This window comes from Helianthus annuus, chromosome 1, assembly GCF_002127325.2.
Source record: "Helianthus annuus cultivar XRQ/B chromosome 1, HanXRQr2.0-SUNRISE, whole genome shotgun sequence".
NCBI lineage: Eukaryota > Viridiplantae > Streptophyta > Magnoliopsida > Asterales > Asteraceae > Helianthus > Helianthus annuus.
This window is the reverse complement of record NC_035433.2, coordinates 44181192-44187520: the sequence shown is the minus strand read 5'-3', so window position 1 is coordinate 44187520 and position 6329 is coordinate 44181192.

Here is a 6329-nt window from a genome sequence, read left to right as displayed (position 1 = left end):
ACTCAGACTCATGATCAGTGTCAGACGACGTGAAAGTTACGTCAATATTTTCTGGTAATTCATCAGTTGTGTCGGTTTTTAGCTTTATATTGACCGCTTTTTCCAGTTGCTCCTCCTTTGGTTTCCTGGGAGAATAACCTTCCCAGATTGGAGGCGGACACTTGTTTTAGCTAACAGTCGGTTTCTTACCACCATCTTTCTTCTTTGGCCTGTCATCTTGAAAAGCTTCCATACCTGCAACAGTTGGATAAATTTTATCAATAAGATAATCAGAACTAGAATAACTCTGCAATAAACGTCTAATTCTCTCATTCTCAATTTTCTCTGTTTCCAACTCTTGCTTCCACTTAGCACTCTCTTCAATATAGAAGTTGATAGATTTTTGCTTTGACATCATCACAGCATTCATCATCGTCAAAGCATCTTCTCTCTCAGAGTTTGTCTTTTGAAGACCAGTACCATTCTGTTCAAGACATCATAAGATTCTTTCACATAATTGAGATTGAACAGTAACTGCTCCTTCATCTTCCCATACTCTGCCAACTTCTCATCTTTGGCTGCACATTCTTTGCATGGTTCTAAACACTTTGTGCAAGGTTTGAAGACTTTTACAATCTTTTCTACTTCGATGATTTTCTCCACTTCAACCACTTTTTCAGCTTCAATCACCTTTTCTTCTTCTTTCACTTGATCAGCTTCAACAATCTCCTCAGCAACACTTTCAGCCTTCATTTCTTGTTGTTCTTTTGCAGCTCGTTTTTCTTTTAGCTTTTCCAGGCGATCTGCAAAATAAAAATGAAAGCTTTCAGGAGACAGATGAGATTTTGCAATAATAATATGTCGTTCTTCCTCATCATCACTGCTGTCATCAGTTGGTGACTGATCAAATGCTACAGATTTGTCAGAATTATCATCTGAAGAATCAGTATCAGATGGAGTTTGATCAAAAACAATTTCTTTTTCTGAACTAACATCACTTTGTGAACTTTCATCTCCACTTTGTGAGGTTTCTTCAGATGCAACAGACTCTTTATCCACATTCTTCACAATCTCTCCAATAGACTTCATCCATGTAGCAAACATATCTGGTTCTTTAACGATTTTAGCAATGAATGCTTTAAATTCTCCCTTTTCATCTACAAACATATCCCAGCTAATTCCTTCAGGTAGTCTTTCATCATCCTGGTTAACTAAACAGACTTTGCCTTCAGGTGATATGTATTCGTTCCAGTTAAAATCCACCATACACGATCTCTTTGAATCCTCAATCACTTTTCTACCATGAGCCACCTGTGGTTCTTGCTGTTGTTGCTGACCCACTTGTTGGTATATAGCTTTCCGGTAGTAATCATCTTTTCTGAACGGATTCTGAGCTCCACTAGCTTCCCTGTTCTTGCATTCTCTCTTGAAATGACCTTTCTCCCTGCATCGAAAACAAGTAACTTTAGATTTATCAAAACCTAAAGTAGAAACATGGGCATCAAGAAAGTCATTTCTCCCAGTAATCAGTTTGAACTTTTCAGCTCGTCTAAGAACACTAGCTAGACACCATTTGATATCCATTAGTTCCATCTCTTCAGCGTCTATCTGATCGTAATCCTCCTTTGTGAGCATCGGATTTCCGATCCTTCCAGCAACTAAACCTTCATAAGATAACAACACAGAACCCAGTAATGCCATATGATCCTTTGCAACCTCTTTAGAAAAACTTTGACCCTCTGGAAGATTCAAGGCAATGTTACAATGTATCACATAACCATTTCCAGTCTTTGTGCTTTGAGAATGGAAGTTTGATGTTGAATCTTTTGGATTGACACTCGGGTATGAAGAGAATCCACTTCTTTTGTTTGAACTTTGATCAGCTTATTCCGTTGAAGCCCCAGCACTAAACGCAGTCTGGATTTTCGGACTTCTCTCAGCTTCCGGAACACTACCTTTGTAGTACATTTTTACATCCTGTTGAACACTTGGACTGTTCATCCTCGCAATCTTTTGTTATTCCAAATCCTGACTTTCAATCTTCTCAATAAACTGAGAAATAGTTAACCCATCATACACCCCAGTGTTTCTCAAGATCATCAAGTATGTTCCCCATTCTTTTTGCGGTAAAGCGTCTGCTAATTTGTCTACCCACTCTTCACGATCTTTTGTTATACTACGGATTGACATGGATCGCACCAAGTGGCAGTATCGTTCTATCAGCTTCTTCGTATCTTCTCCCGATAAACTACTGAACATATCAAACTCTTTCTTGAGCAATGCCTTCTTACTCTTAATCATGTTCTCACTACCCTCAAACTTGATTCGAAGAGCATCCCAGATTGATTCTGAAGTTTTGTCGTGCTGAAGCAATATAAAGATGTCTTCTTTGATGGCCTGATGTAAGAAACTGATCATCATCTTTTCAGCTTTGTACATATCTCGTTCCTGAACAGTAAACTCAGATATAGCTCTCTCAACTTGTAGATCAGTCCGTGGCAAGACATATTTTTTCAAAATACACTCCCATGACCTCAAGTGATTTGCCTGAACCCAGTTTTCGAACCTATCTTTCCACCTGTAATACTCCTCAATGCTTATTAGTTTTGGGGGTTTTTGAGTAGTTCCTGTTTCATTTTCCAAATTCATAGCTTGAGCAATGACAGCCGGAGGAGTAGGAGTAGCAAACGCGTTGTAGAATTCGTTATCCATGTTTCAATAGCACGTTTTTCAAAAACAGTAACTTTCGAGCGAAATCACCCAGATACAGATTCGAGTGGAATAGCAAACAACACACTCTAGAGTGGAATCAGAAGTTTGTAACTCTGGAGCAAAATCACCACTTAGATTCAAGCGGAATCACCGATTTAGTATCTCTGGAGCGAAATCAGCAGACTGAAATTGGAGCGGAATCACTGAAATGATAATCTGGAGCGGAATCAGAAATGTAGTTGAAGCGGAATCAAACTTTTGAAGTTGAATCAGACAACTTGGAGCGGAATCAGTCACACAACTCGAGCGGAATCACTAGAGGTCCATTCGAGCGGAATCAGTTCGGGGGTCCATTTTGTCCATTTTTAAGTCGAATTTTACTAGGATTCTTTCAAGGCTTTGTTAATGTTCAATTTTATACAATCTGTGAGAAATTGCTCCGGTTTTGACCGTTAAAACTTTCTGAACTAATGAAAGAAGGTGTTGAAAATAGAAAATGCAATCAAAATCAGCTGTAAATTGCAGAACTCCTCCTCCTGAGCTCTGATACCAATTGTAGGATCATGCGATTGACCCGAATGAGTCGTTCAAAGAGGTTCTGATCTATTTCAGGTGCGGAAAACAAGAAATAGACTTAGATACAGCAAGCAATTCACTTTAAACACTGATTATATTGATTTGACAGCAAATACAATCAGTTCTCATCTAAGTAGTAAGCCCACCCCAAGATGAGTACCGACAGCACTTCGGTATGGAATTCATGAACTGTTACCCTGATTTCGCTCTAAACGACTATTTATAGTCGTCTTGATTCCGCTCGAAAGATACCAGAACCAGTTGGAGTGGAATCAGCAACATTGTTATTCCGCTCGAAACCGTTTTGGGCGGAATTAACATTTAGAGCTTGGAGCGAAATCAGCTTCTTACACATACAAATTTTCCTATTTTCTCGATCTACTAACCCTGATCTATACAATCTAATCTATGACTCGATACAAGACGAAGTTGACAGATGTATGCACCAACAGATTGGTCCGTTGTTTTGACTACTACACTCTCTAGCAAAATGACCTAACCTATTACACTTGTAGCATTTGATCTTTGATTTATCCAACCCTACTTTCAAGTTCCCATGTAACCCTGGAAATTTTCTCCCTGTTCTCTTATAAAACTTGTTGGTTCTAACACTCAGCAGTGCAAGTTGATGCAAAATATCCATCTCCTCCAGATCAGTTGGATCAAAATGCTGGAGTTCATTGAGTTCAAAGGACAGATTATCAGAATTCTGGTTTTCTCCATTAGCTGTAAAAGCATAATTGGATGAGTAAGAATCAGAGTTGTTAAGAGCTCCACCAGCTGTTATGTCAATGTAATGATCATAACCCTGATCCTTACTACCACCAGATTCTTCCTGACACAAAAGAGTTGTGTTTCCAAATGTATAGTCATATGCAACCTTCCAAGTCTCCTGTAGCTTCTTTTTCTGGTTCAACTCCCTTTCATAGGCCAGGAGTCTACCATGAAGCTGGGTCAGGGTAAGATCCTTGAACCCAACTGAATTTCTGGTTACAAAAGCAATTGTGTTCCATTTTTCAGGAAGTGACCGAAGAAACCTACTATTTTGAGTTGATTTAGCAAATTCAACATTAACAAGTTTCAGTTCAATTATGAGATAGCTAAAACGTTCAAACTGTTGTGTTAATGATTCACCCTTAGTGTGACAAAAGGTTTCATAATGTTGATTCAAAACCTCCCTGTTATTTTCAATTACTTCTTTAGTCCCACCAAATTGTTCCTTAAGTGCATCCCACAATTCCTTGGCACTGTTACAGTGTAACAGCCCAGCATAAATTACATTTGGGAGTGCAGATGCAACGATGCTAAATGCTTTGGCATCCAGTTCAATTTTTTGAAAATCCTGGTCAGAATAGTTTTCAACTTTCTTAGGTACAAGAACTTTTAGATCCTCAGCACTCGGCACCATTGGAACATGTGGTCCAAAGACAACCGACTTCCAACCCCCTGTATTTTGTTGAGCTAAGATGTGACCCATCCTACGCTGCCAGATGTTGTATTCAGATCTGACCAACATAGGTGGTTTAAAGAGTGAACCAGTGTTATTAGTGTCCTGTGATTGTGACGCCATTCTAGTTGTTTTACAGGTACTGAATAATCAACTTTTGTATGTGATTATACCTTACTCTGGTTTTCAACTAAAAACGAACAATCGAAAGTATCAACGAAATTGAGCTGAACTTTTACGTCAAAATGATTGTTAGATCAAGTTTGACTGTCCTAGCTCTGATACCAATTGTTAGGATCTGAGTTTCTTAGATTGTGTTTGTTTAATTAGAATGAAGATGAAACAAAGATGAATTACAGCGGAATTATAAAATAAACTTTGAACACACAATCAATGGAAGAAAAGTTTAAGCAAACATGTTTAACGTTTAATAGAATGATTGTATTTGATTACAATAAACAAATCAAATGCATGCATGCACAGATCTCCCCCTCATCCTGAGCTCATTGATTATCCGTACAGAAATGACTTAGAAGAAAAGAGCTAACAGAACAGTACATGGTACTGTTCTATTTATAGTACAACACAACCACTGAGCATCTTCGGCTGACGTCACCATGAAAGTGACATCTAACTTCATAACAAACTACAACCACTGATCTATACAACCACTGATTATTAATACTGATTACAAATATAATGCATAACTAAACCACTGATTCTTCATTCCACTGTTGTAGGCTAAGCATTGATGTTGAGCATCAATGCTTTCTTCAAAGGATGATCAGTTCTTCGGAGGAACAGTGCTTTGATCTTTATCAGTGCTTGGGACACATCAGTAGATTGAGCTTCAGTACTTTAATCTTCATCAGTGCTTTGGCTTGTCAGCAGTTGTAAAACAACAGAGCTTGTAATCTATCAGTTGTTAGGGCCATTGTCAAGGGGAAAGACTTCAAGCAACCACTGCTTATGATGATCCACTGTTCTGAACCCGTTTTAGCTTTATCAACTATTCCTTTGTAGGGTTCAATCCCAACACATATCCCAGACACAATCTTTTTAGGGGAATCTCACTAAAAGCAGTGATTTTAGCAGAGAGGTAAACCAAGAGAGTATAGTTTTCAGGTGTGAACTTTTGTTTAAAAAGTGTTGCTCCCACCATCTGCCCTTCATAGCCCCTTTATACGAATTCAGCTTGTAATTCATTTTTGGGATACGTTTCCATACCTGTCTTATCCTATAGATGGAACATGGTGGAGATGGATTATGTGGTGATTTCCACATGTTCTCTATTATCAGTGGAAGTAATGAGAAAGGGCTTTTTGTTTTGCAGGGATAATTTTCAGTAGCCCAAGATTCTTTGAGTGTGGATATGTAAATGGGTGCGTCGGTGGTGAGAATGTAGAGGTCTTTTGATGAATTGATGATGTCGATGATAGGGTGGAAGTCCGTATCCAAGCTATACGATATACGGCAAGTAATTATCTGGAGTTTGATTTCGAGATCCATGATCAACTGTCGTTGAAATGCTTTTGAAATTTTCAATAATAGAGGATATAAATAAACTTTGTATTCTCATGGTTTTATATGGTTAATGGAACAGGGATGCCATCAT